Here is a 13,523-nt window from a genome sequence, read left to right as displayed (position 1 = left end):
TCAACTCAAAGTCCAAATGATTTGGAACATTTATAACTTCTCAATTCTTGTCTTACTATAAAAGTTCTGAGGAAATCTATTGGGTTCATAAATCTTGCTGTTGACACACGGTCTGTTGAAGGCTGTTCAAGAGAAAATTGCCCTTTGGAATATTTATGGCGTGGATGTTAATGAAGTCATGGCTGCTGTGGATGGAGAACATTATCTTCAAAACACGTTTTTGGAAATGTTTTGATCAAAAGTTTTCAGACCTCAGATGTAGGGCTTGAGGCCAGAATTTTCCCATTGTATCCAGGGAGCAGAACATATGATGAACAGAAAGAAACTGTTGAATATAATTAAGTGGATCACCTGTCAGCAGAAGCCTTAAAATATACAAACTGGTGTAAATGTGTGTGTTATGTTTGCCTGCATAAGAATCAGGTTTCACGGGCTGGAGAGATGGCTCAGCAGTTAAGAACACCCGACTACTCTTCCAGAGGTCCTGAGTTCAATTCCCAGCAACCACATGGTGGCTCACAACCATCTGTAAAGAGATCCGATGCCCTCTTCTGGTGTATCTGAAGACAGCTACGGTGTACTTATATATAATAAGTGAATAAATCTTTAAAAAAATAAAGAATCAGGTTTCACAATTGCTCCATACTAGATCTTAGCAGACATGAAGAAGCTGTGTCCGTTCACTATTGCCTTTTTTTCCCTGAAGTTTTGTCTCATCTTGTGCAATTTGACTGAACCCAGTTGATTTTGGAGGATAAAGAAGAGTGAAGATAATGATGGAGATTTGCAAAATGACTGTGGTTTTGTCCTTTTTACACTTGAGAGCCCTATTGAAGAAAATTTTTATAATCACATTATTAATTTTAGGTAAGTCACTAACTTTATTTCTTGTTTCAATATTATTAATTAGAAGTATATAACTGTACACACCCTGTAAGATCCTGTCCTGTTTTTCCCCTTGTAACTTTAGGAACCACAGAATATTAATTATAACTTCAATCAATGTTTTGATACTTTCAAATGTGTCACGGTTTACGTTAGCTTTACTACATTGGCTCTAGTTCACAAAGCTGGAAAGCGAGAGAGACTGGATTCTATCTCTTGAATCTTTGTTGATATATGTTGAAATATGTTTTTACCTTTACCTTGAGTTCATAATTCCCACTTTTGGCAAAATCTCAATATGAAGGGACCGCATCACTGCCTCTTTTCAATTTTCTGCCAACCGTCCCTGTATAAGCATGCATCTAAAGGCCTCAATAAAATGGTTATCTAATTTTGGCCTCTAAAAGTTGGGCATACACTCAGACATTGAAACATGTGTGGTGGTGGTGGAATGATGTCTACTATATATGATTAAATGTATATTATTACATATATACTTATGAGTATATATACATATGGACATATATATATATATATATATATATGCCTTGCATTATAAAATACTCTTTAAATGAACCCCTCCTGTCATTCTGGAGCTGTCACTGAATATGGAAAATGCCCGCCAGATTTCTTATTCTGTTATCAGAATATCTTTTCATCCAGTGATGCAAACACTCAGTCACATGCTAGTATTATTATCTGCATCATGTAGATATTCAATATTTTTCTTAATTTTAAAAATATGTAACATTATGGAAAATCTAGGAGAATAAATGTATTTCTTGTTGCTAAGAAGCTGTTCTCAATGTGGCTACATAGTTCTTAGATTCCCAGTGTGAGATGTTATCATTTGTGCCTGCAAATCATGAGAGAAGGGATGTTGAAATCACTCAAATTTTAACTAATCCATGAGCTTGTGGCTTCAGTCTTTCATAACCTGAAGTTTTCTGCACTTTTCTATCCCTGACTCTCATCCCATTTCTTATTCAATTTTTGTGTCTTTCCAATTTAAACAAAATATTTTCTAATTGTTAGCAACAGTATACTTTGTACACTTTGATATTGGTGGTGGCTTCACATTATTGTAATTCTGTGTTAGGTCAGTAGAAATTCAATTTCTGATGCATTCTGTATCATTCCAGATCTCATTGGAAAAAATAGTGGACATTCTCTTTAGTGACAATTCTACAAGTCATAATAAGATTTAAATTTACAAATATATGAATTGTATCAATACACTTTTAAGGTTTAGAAAGAAAAACTTAGATTCAAACAGTCAATTAAAAGTGAAAATTTCAGCAAAAGAGCCTGTTTGGTGTTTTACCCCTGATGAGAGGTATTTGCTAATAGTAACAAATGAACAGATGAACTGCCAACTATGCTTGGGCAGAGGAACACATTTGAAATGAAAGAAGATCTTAGGGTTCAGACATCTATTAAAGGACCTTAAAGAATTAGGAGACCTGAAGTGTTAAGGGAAATTTCAATCCACTTTTACAAAATTAAAATAGTAGCAACACATTAAAAGGTGACTTCATGTTGATGTGTATAGGATAATATTCAGGTTGCACAATATATTGCATCATTTTATGTGCTTGAAATGAATAAATAAAGTTAAGTCGAAGATATCTTCAAATATGTATTGTTTAATGAATATTAACAGTTGAAACTATTAAATGCATGTTCTATAAACAAGGAAACATTATTGATAATGTTTCCTGCTATGCTATGCATAAAATTAGCATTTTCATATTGTATAACTTCAACGAGTTACTCCTAATTTGAAATTTGAAAAATGTTCTTACTGATATAATAATTTCTCTCCTCAAAACACTGATACTCCTTTTGAATTAAAATGATTGCTAGATAATTTACACAGGTACATAATTCATTTTGCATAAACTTACTCTGTGTTAGGTATTATTATATAAGGGCCTTTGAATATATTTCTAAATGATTGGCTTTTTAATCTTTTATGTTCTTTTACTCTGCTTGATACTCAAAAATTATTTTGAGTTTTCATACAATTTATTATGCAACATTTGGTATAGGATCATAAACAATAGAAATTCTTAAATATGCATTAATGATATTTTTAGGGTTAAAAAGTACATGAACACAGAAGTTGAACAAAATTTTTTGATGTAATATATGATTCAAAAAAATTAAAATTATTAACATGTTTAATATAAATTACATTTAAATACTAAAATTATAATGCAAATGTGTTATGTATTTCATGTGTTGTTTATGTCATGCTTTTTATTTTGTATTTGTGGAATTATATCTCCACGATTATAACAGTCTTAATCAATTGGACGCTAATGTAGTCAGAAGATGGTATTCAGAGGTAAAATAGTCCCCTTATTGACTGTCAAAGTTACAAAATTTATCACAAGTTAGTGTCATGGGTCTATGAACTTTTACATTGTATTCAAATCTTAAGATCTCTAATTTATGAGACTTATTTCATGACATTTAGACAGAAATATAGAATGCCTTGTGATACAAACTTAATTGCAGTTGAAATTTTCTTTTTCAAGCATCTCCCTTAATCATCATTATGCTTGGTTTTAGGATAACAGCAAGAAAATATGAATTTTTTCTGGTAATGTTTTTTGCTACTGATGAGATCAAGAAGAATCCTTATCTTTTATCCAACATGTCTTTGATATTTTCCTTCATTTTTGGTATGTGTGAAGATACAATGGGAGTTCTGGATAAAGCATATTTACATCAAAACAACTATTTCGATCTACTTAATTATAACTGTGGAAGAAAGAAATGTTGTGATGTAAAACTTACAGGACCATGATGGAAAAATTCCTTAAAACTTTCAGTTAATTCAAGGGCACCAAAGGTAATAATGTGTGACACTGGACGAATTACCAACTTTTAAATTCCATTTACATGTGCCTACAAGAAAACCTGCATCCCATGCATTTATAGGTATGCTGGTAAACACACACACACACACACACACACACACACACACGCACGCACGCACGCACGCACGCACGCACACACACACACACACACACACACAGAGAGAGAGAGAGAGAGAGAGAGAGAGAGAGAGAGAGAGAGAGAGAGAGAGAATAAAATAATCAGATTGTATAACTATACTGGGCAAACAGGAAAAGCTGTTTTCTAGAACGTACAGTTTTGTCAGGAATATTCTAGAAGTAAAAATCTATGATATGTATTGTGTAATCTTACTACCCTCAATCTGAATTCTGAACGGTGAGTTGCATTACTTGTATTTATGTCCAAACCTCCTAACAATCATCTTCCTCATGTGGATGTTTCATCCTCTCTTCTATACTCTTTAGATTTTCTTTGGACCATTTAATCCTAACCTGAGTGACCATGACCAGTTTCCCTATATCTATCAGATAGCAACCAAGGACACATATTTGCTCCATGGCATGGTCTCCTTGATGTTTCATTTTGAATGGACTTGGATAGGACTGCTCATCACAGATGATGACCAAGGTATTCAGTTTCACTCAGACTTGAGAGAAAAAATGCAAAGGCATGCGATCTGTTTAGCTTTTGTGAATATGATCCCAGAAAGCATTCAGTTATACAACACAAAATTTAAGATTTATGACCAACAACTTATGACATCTTCAGCAAAGGTAGTTATCATTTATGGCAAAATGATCTCCACTCTAGAACTCAGCTTTGCAAGATGGGCATATTTAGTTGCACGGAGAATCTGGATCACAACCTCAAAATTGGATTTTATCACATATGATAAAGATTTCAGCCTTGATTTCTTCCATGGGACTGTCATTTTTGCCCACCACCACAATGACATCGCTATATTTAGAAATTTTATGCAAACAATAAACATATCCAAGTATCCAGTAGATATTTCTCAGTCTATGGGGCAGTGGAATCATTTTAACTGTTCAATCTCAAAGAACAAGAAGAAAATGGATTTTTTTATGTTGAAAAACGCATTGGAATGGTTAACACAGCACACATTTGACATGGTCCTGAGTGAAGACGGTTACAATTTATATAATGCTGTGTATGCTGTGGCCCACACCTATCAAGAACTCATTTTTCAACAAATAGAGTCTCGGGAAATGGCCAAACCCAAAGGACTATTCACTAACTGTCACCAGGTAACGTTTTTTACATTTCATTATGCTTAGATATAGCAATGTGACCTTTCAGGCCACTGAGAAGTTCACATACATTTGTTACAGGTTATCTCTAGGTATAAAGTTTTCTATACTGCAAAACTCCAAAATGAATTTTTTACGTGGATATATATCATGCACAGTGATAAGTTTTAATAGGAGACAATACATTTTCATGAATATAAGTGAATTATGTGAAAATTTCTTTTAACATTTAACCAAATAAGTTCAAATTTTAAAAGGAGCCAAGAGTTTCATCATAAAATCCTTAAGTGATAACTAGACTAGAATATTTTTCTCAAGAAGGATTTCTCAAAAATGAGTACATGTGCTCCGATAATAGCTATCCATTTAAATTAATAATATTTATAACAACACATATGATTAAGAGTACACATTTCATTAAGTTAATGGGTATTTCATACATCTATGCAGTACGTCCATGATTGACCCACTACCATTCTTTACTTCCAAAACTTCCATATTTTATAACTCCCCCTTTTTTCTTACATATTTGGCTTTAGCTTTTAAATATTATTTTAGACAAACATGTGTACACATACACACACATACCATGTGATTTGTTCTCTGGTAATCATTTATTCTAGCTTTCTTAACCAGCAACAATTAATGTGAAGTATATTAAATTGTAATTATACAATATAACATGTAATTATAACTTGTAATAATACAGTATAGTGTATTTTACTACATGGGGTTATTTTAATATACCTGTATTATCTGAAAGACATTAAAAAATTATGGGACATTCTCAATTTGGTATTCTCTGTATTGATATGCATATGTAATCATATAATGATTCATCTCTTTTAGGTGGCTTCTTTGCTGAAAACTAGGGTATTTACTAACCCTGTTGGAGAGCTGGTAAACATGAATCATAAGGAAAATCAGTCTGCCAAGTATGACATTTTCATCATTTGGAATTTTCCACAAGGCCTTGGATTAAAAGTGAAAATAGGAAGCTATTTTCCTTGTTTAACACAGAGTCAACAACTTCATATATCTGAAGACTGGGAGTGGGTCACAGGAGAAACATTGGTAGGTACACTACAATTTTTATTTTTTTAAAGATATCAAATTTTAAATGGGAAGCACTCAACAATATCCCTGTGGTCAAGACCAATTAATACTCTTGCAAATGACCATTCTCAGTTACAAGCACCAAAATTTAATTACACTGAAATTCATTTGATCTGGTTATAGGGATCAAAGGACTCTGAATCCTATGGTCAATTGCATCCATATGACTATTTACCCTCCCTTACAGAAATATATTTATTAAATTTATAGCAATATATACAGTTAAACACACACATATATATGTACATATATATATATTGTAACTACATATAAACTATATATAAACTGATTATGTATGAACATAGTTGTAGCGTAATTAATTATAGCATAGATTCATTATGAGAAGTATTTTCCTAGATTAAAACTTTTCTCTTTTAATTTATAGATTTTTATCATTAATTTTACTTATTTACATTTTAATATTATCCTCCTTCCCAGTTTCCCCTCCTCTGCAGAATATTGCCTCATCTGGCATCAGAGTGAAGAGAGACCCTTGGTACTGTGAATGGTGCATGCCACAGAATATAAAAATGTTAGATCTTTGAGGCCAGAGCGGCCAGATTGTTGGAGTGCTCTTTAATAGATTCAGTGGTGGGGTGGGATAGAATGGGTATTAAATCTTTCCTTTGCACTTAGGAAAAGTTCATTAATTGGATGAGAGTCTTATATTACATACTCTTTTCTTATTTTTTGAACAAGTCTTCCTTGAGATATCCTACCTTTTCTTTCCATACAACTCTGTGTTCTTATTATTTTATTTATCAGTTTTTAAGAGAAAAACGGATGCCACATAAAAGTTATATTTGAATTAATCAGTTTATCAAGGAGAAAATTTAAATTGTTACACCTAAAATATTGCATATATAATATTCATGACAGAAATTATTGTATGACATACAGTGCATTTCAGGGTAATATATAATAATAAATTTTCAGAGGAATGCATCTGTTAATTTCCCAAATCTTAATCTATCGTTCATTTTATATATGATGTATTCATGATCTTCACACAGATGTACACATTAAATACATATTTATATAACATATATAATGTGCATATTTCATGTATATATTATTTAAATATAATTTATATTTATATTTGTGTGTGCCTGTGTGTCTGTGTGTCTTTGTGTCTGTATGTGTATTGCCTCAGGTCCCCTCCTCAGTGTGTAGTGAGACATGTACTGCAGGATTCAGAAAAAGTCATCAGAAACAAACAGCCGACTGCTGCTTTGATTGTGTCCAGTGCCAAGAAAATGAGATTGCCAATGATACAGGTACATGCTTGCTTGCAGAGAAAAATTTGCTGAATTTGAATATCTTCTGTTTACAAACTATAAATATGATATGTCCTAGATGGAAACTACAGCCCAAAAATATCCATGTTTCAAAATTTAATTGGTTAAATAATATCAGTTTCCCTTAGACCCAGTTAATTACCTGGAATTTCTTCCAAAAACAACCAATGTCTCTCAGAATGTAATGGTTAATGCTTTTATACTATGCAGAAAATGCTTAGGGGGACATACATGTCTAACATTTTTTAAAAGATAATTTTAGACATAACCTAAGCTGATGTATATTCTTCTTTGATCCTTTGTACAAAGAATCTTGACTACATGTACAGTCCACAAACTTTCTGTCACCAAGCTTAGTTCCTGACATAGACAAGATGCTCAGAACAAGTGTTCACTAGTGAAACGTATTTTAAGAGCTTACATGACATAAAGGATTAGGCATTTCCTATCAAAGAATTAGAAAAAGTGAAGATATCAATAATGCAGCAAGAAATAGGAGAGTGCTTATCATTAATCACAGCCTAAATAAGGAAAGCGGGATGAATGTCAATATCAATAATCTTCATGCCATAAACTTCTATAGCCATAACCATGGAAAGTGTAGTTGGCGGAAAATAAATTGTACCACAACAAGAAGGACATGGATAAGTTTATGAGACATATGGCTTCAAGAATGAAAATATTCCTATACACAAACGGTTTTTGAATGAGGAATTGTATGTTCACCAGCCTATGTGTAGACAAAAGTGCACAAAACCTAAAACAAACAAAATACATAATGTTTTTCATCAACCAGCATCAATAAATATGTCAGTATACTACCCTTGTCTCTGAATAATAAATTTATGGATTGAGAAATAAAATAAACTGAGATTATGCATATTAATAATCACCATATTTTTATTTCATTTTTGTTTAAGTGATAACTTTTCCAATTTCTGTGATGATGATTTGTTCCATCACAAAGCATAGGTTAATAGACAGGAAATATAGGTTATCAGTCCCTAAAGCAATAATGAGTGTAATATATTCTCAACCCCAAATTATTTATTGATATATCCTCTGAATGAAACAAATATACAATTATTAACTACACGATTATGATATCTTATAAGGGATTATTTTTCTTTGCCAACAGATATGGAGCAGTGTGTGAGATGTCCAGATGATTCATATGCCAACTTAGAACAAACCGAGTGCCTCCAAAGAGCTGTGACATTTCTCGCTTATGAAGATCCATTGGGGATGGCTCTAGGCTGCATGGCCCTGTCCTTTTCAGCCATCACAATTCTAGTACTAGTCACTTTTGTGAAGTACATGGATACTCCCATTGTGAAAGCCAATAACCACATTCTCAGCTACATACTGCTCATATCTCTAGCCTTCTGTTTTCTGTGCTCATTGCTCTACATTGGACATCCCAACCAGGCCACCTGCATCCTGCAGCAGACCACATTTGCAATATTTTTCACTGTTGCTATTTCTACTGTGTTGGCCAAAACAATAACTGTGGTCACAGCTTTCAAGCTCACTACTCCAGGGAGGAGGATAAGAAAGATGATGATAAAAGGGGCAATTAACTTGCTCATTCCCAATTGTACCCTAATCCAACTTGTTCTCTGTGCAATCTGGTTGGTGACATCTCCTCCATTTATTGACAGAGATACACAATCTGAACATGGAAAGATAATCATCATTTGCAACAAAGGCTCAGCCATTGCTTTCCACTTTGTCTTGGGATATTTGGGCTCCTTGGCTCTGGGGAGCTTCACTGTGGCTTTCTTGGCTAGGAACCTTCCTGACAGATTCAATGAGGCCAAGTTCCTAACATTCAGCATGTTGGAGTTCTACAGTGTTTGGATCACCTTCCTCCCTGTCTACCACAGCACCAGGGGGAAGGTTATGGTTGTTGTGGAGGTTTTCTCCATCTTGGCTTCTAGTGCAGGGTTGCTCGGGTGTATATTTATCCAAAAGTGTTATGTTTTTTTTTAGTTCGACCAGATTTAAATGTTCTTCAGAAATAAAAAGATAAATTGCTTTATCGAACCTTTGAGAGTTTTAAAATTTTAGATGATGCTCAACATATCTACTTTGCTTTGTCTTAACAAAAGTGTTCATAAATCATCAAAGAAAATTAAGTAATATCTAGAGATAGTATTTGTACCACAGTACAGCACTGCCTAAAGCAATATCAATTAGTAAGTTTTGGTGGCAAGTGAGCTCTCAGAAACCTAAACATATTGAGAACAGGAAATCTCCATTAATGAGAGGCTACAATCACTTTGATTTGTACATATGTGTTTAAGAAATGTTCTTAATTACAGACTAATATAAGTTGATTCTGCTCCATGTAGGCAAGACAACCTCCAAGCAAGATGTTCTGGGAGTTATAAGGAAGAAAACTGTCATAGGATGGACAGGAAGCCAGTGATCAGTATTAATCCATGGTCTATCATTGAATCCCTTCATCCATGTTCTTTCTTTGCCTTCATTCAATTAAGTGTGACCAAGGTACATAGGGAAATAACACTTTTCTCATATATGTTTTGACCATGGTGTTTTTTTTACAGCAATAGAAACTAAAACATCAGCTAATTGGTAAATTGCCTTATGTGGGAATTGGACTGCCATATATTATGGATGATATATTGGAATAGATTTATAATATACTATTAAGATATTCAGAATATCAAATAACATACTAAGAAGAGTACAGTATATGAAAAGGACTATGGGGGTCAGATTTTGCCTGCTCTTGATCTTTATATGAAAACACGTCATATCATTGTGAAACGTAAGAGTGTCCCGTTTTCTGAGAAAAATTGATAAGAAAAATATGTAATACAAATTACTCTTTTCAAAATTTGGTCAGTGAAGTCTGCAAACATATAAAACAGTTGAGATGAAGAATCACATGCATTTTCTCCAAGTAGGAATAGCTAAAGATTATTTCGTTTCATATTCCATACACAAAGACACAGATACAAAAACATACACACTACTATTTCTGAACAATAGTTTGTAAAATAGTGTCATTTTTGCAAAATAATGGTTTTTGATTTTTTATTTTTTGGTGTTATTTGGTACTTTACTGTTCAGAGTGTAATTTAGGTGCTTTTTAACTTTACATATCCTGATTCTAACACACCTTTTTTTTTTTACCTCTCTCTGCACACCTAAAAAGCACATGGGCTCTTATATCATTAAATATTGCTGAATACATACATGTATTTTATATACATGTACATTTTGAAATATAAACTGTAGGAACCATGCAAAAATTATATACATTTATGTTCTAATGGCTCATCATTTGATACTACATAACCAACAATTCTTTGTTTCCTTCCCTTGCAATGACAATGTGTCCTATTCTCTTACTTAAAGATTCCTTTAAATTGTTGTGTAGCCTAAAAGCTTTGCAAGCTTTCATCCTTCCATACTGACATGCACGGTGTAATGATTCTTCCTCAGATTTTTTTGTTGGAGTCATATTTCTAAAACTTTTTGTCTACCTATGCTCTTCTTAGAATATTCTTCTTCACAGCTAACTTCCTCATCCTTTGACACTTAAGATCTGTCCCACCAACTTCTTCACTAATCCCTGGGGTTTTTGTTGTTGTTACTGTTGATGTTGTATTTGTTGTTGCTGCTGTTGTTCATTTGGTTGGTTGGTTTTGTTTGGTTTCTCTTTTTGGTTTGTTTGTTTGTTGTGTTTTGTTTTGTATCTTTGGGTGAGGGAAAATTTTGTAAGAGGCTACATTCATTTTTATACTCTTTACCTTTACTCTGGAAACACGTAGTGTAATTTCTACCAATTTGAATTCTAGTATTTAGAACTAAAGCTTCTGGTTGCTGACCACCACACCTTCTATATTTTATATATGGAGATATATAAAATGTGAAATCTCCATTTTCTGCATACTGTCACATTTTCCTGATTGTGAAGGAAGTTTGTTAGTCTGATAAAACAGTGTCAAGTAATTTTTTAAGAAATTCTACTTGATCATTGAGCACATCATCAGCAATGGGCAACGTTTGATATGTACTCATATGATGTGCAATAGTTTGAAGTCCTTTGACAGATTTTTAAGATCAGGTTCCTTCCACAGATGACTTTTTCACCAAGTTCTTTTTTCATTTAATTTAATTTAAATATTTATCTTTTTTATTTCTTCTTTGTGACTTTCACATTATACATCTCCACAGGTTCATTTGATAAAGCATATGCAAAATATTGTACTGTTTAATTTTTATCACCTTGATAAAATTAGAACCATTTGAGAGGAGGAAATGAGAACATGAGTTTAAGGGCCTTCTTTGATTAGTCATCAGTGTAGCTGGACTCAATGCAATGTGAGAAATGCTATACTTGGCTTGTCAGCCCAGTGCAGTGTCGAAAAGCAAACTTAGAAAGTCAGTAATTTTTATTCTACTATGGCTTCCTTTAGTTCATGCTTAAGTTTTTCCCATGAAATTCTATAAGCAGGAATACAATTCTATAACCAGGAATCTTAGGAAGCTAAAATTCCCCAATTTTCTGTTAGCACGGTAACAGAAATCAAATGCGAAGTTGTTGCCTAATTTGATATAAATCAAGGACTGGGTCTTAAGCACAAAACAATATGATTGAAGTGTTTTTTAAGTAATTGCTTTTTAATGAAAACATAATGCCTGGCATGGTGGCAAATGATAGTAATATTCTCAATATGAAAGACGAGGCAAGAATGGATTTAGAGAAACAAAGTTAAAAACATGCTGAGTGATGCTAGATCACATCTAGCATTTCTAAGCATCTGTACTTTTAATTTAAATAGATATATTAAATGTTCTCTATTTGGGACTGTGGAGAGTGTTTGTTATTTAAGGGAATGTTGTTCCCAGGCTCACAAGCACCTATGAATACATCTTTTGATTTTCATAATCCTCTTTTGTCCTCGTGCACTCATGAACATATGAGTCTCTCCAATCACACAGATAGGATTTAAAATAAATGGGAAAATAAAACAAATGAAAAGACAACAAATATACTTTGAAATTTTTCTCAGATTTATTTTTTCCGAATTGAAGATATTTGGACATAACCTTATTTTAGGCTCAAATTCAAGAACTCTACTAGTTCTGAAAATTCAATTTTCAAGCCAATCATCCCTATGGGATTATGCCATGCATCTATACGTTTCGCAGATGTACTTCCTAATGTGAAAAAGCAATCCCTCATATAAACCACATAACAAGTAAAACAGCAGCATTCACACCCACATAAATGTTCTCTGGGAAAGTGTGTAGATTTGCTGCCAAATACCTGTAATATCGTGAAGAAGAAGGCATATGGGAGGACTATAAATTAATCAAAGGCATCTTTTCTACACAGTGTACTTATGACTAACATAAATGATGAGACAATATCTTACAAGAAATAGCAAAGATTCTCTCAGCTTTAAAAGTTTCATTTCCCTATGTTGAATATTTTATAGAAAGCTTGGTGGATTGTAGCATCTTCTGGAATCAACAGCATCACTCATTCTCTCAGTTGAGGGCACTGGCACAAGAAAAATAAAACATGAACTTTTCTAAGAAACTCCATCTTCTAGTCTTTATGTTTCTCACTTTCTTCTTGGTGTCACAGTTCAGAATTATTAATTTGCTTGTTTACTGTCAAATTGGATGCAAGATTTTGGCAAGAGGATTTAGAACACCCATTGTCAACCAGAGAACCAAATAATACTATTAAAAATGGAGTACAGGACCAAACAAAGAATTCTCAATTGAGGAATATCGAACGGACACGAAGAACTTAATGCAATGCTCAACATCCTTAGTTGTTATGGATATGCAAAACAAAGCAACCTTGAGATTCCACATCACACCAGACAGAATGGAAAAGATTAAATCTTAGGTGACTTCACATGTTGGCAAGGATGTGGAGAAAAAGGAACACTCCTCCATTTTAGGTGGGATTGCAAGTTGCTACAACCACTCTATAAATCATTGTGGTGGTTCCCCAGAAAACTTGGCATGGTAGTATCTGAGGATCCAGCTATACTACAACTCGGAATATATACCCAAAAGATGCTCCAACATA

General features: G+C 33.3%; 1 pseudogene; it reads left to right on the top strand.

Moving 5' to 3' along the window:
• The first annotated feature begins 661 nt into the window (after window positions 1-661).
• LOC134484929 (vomeronasal type-2 receptor 116-like) lies at window positions 662-9,462 on the top strand (annotated as a pseudogene).
• The last annotated feature ends 4,061 nt before the right edge of the window (window positions 9,463-13,523 follow it).

This window comes from Rattus norvegicus, chromosome 1 (assembly GCF_036323735.1).
Source record: "Rattus norvegicus strain BN/NHsdMcwi chromosome 1, GRCr8, whole genome shotgun sequence".
Classification (NCBI taxonomy): domain Eukaryota; kingdom Metazoa; phylum Chordata; class Mammalia; order Rodentia; family Muridae; genus Rattus; species Rattus norvegicus.
Note: the sequence above shows the minus strand (reverse complement) of the source record. Positions and strands in the feature narration are given on the sequence as shown.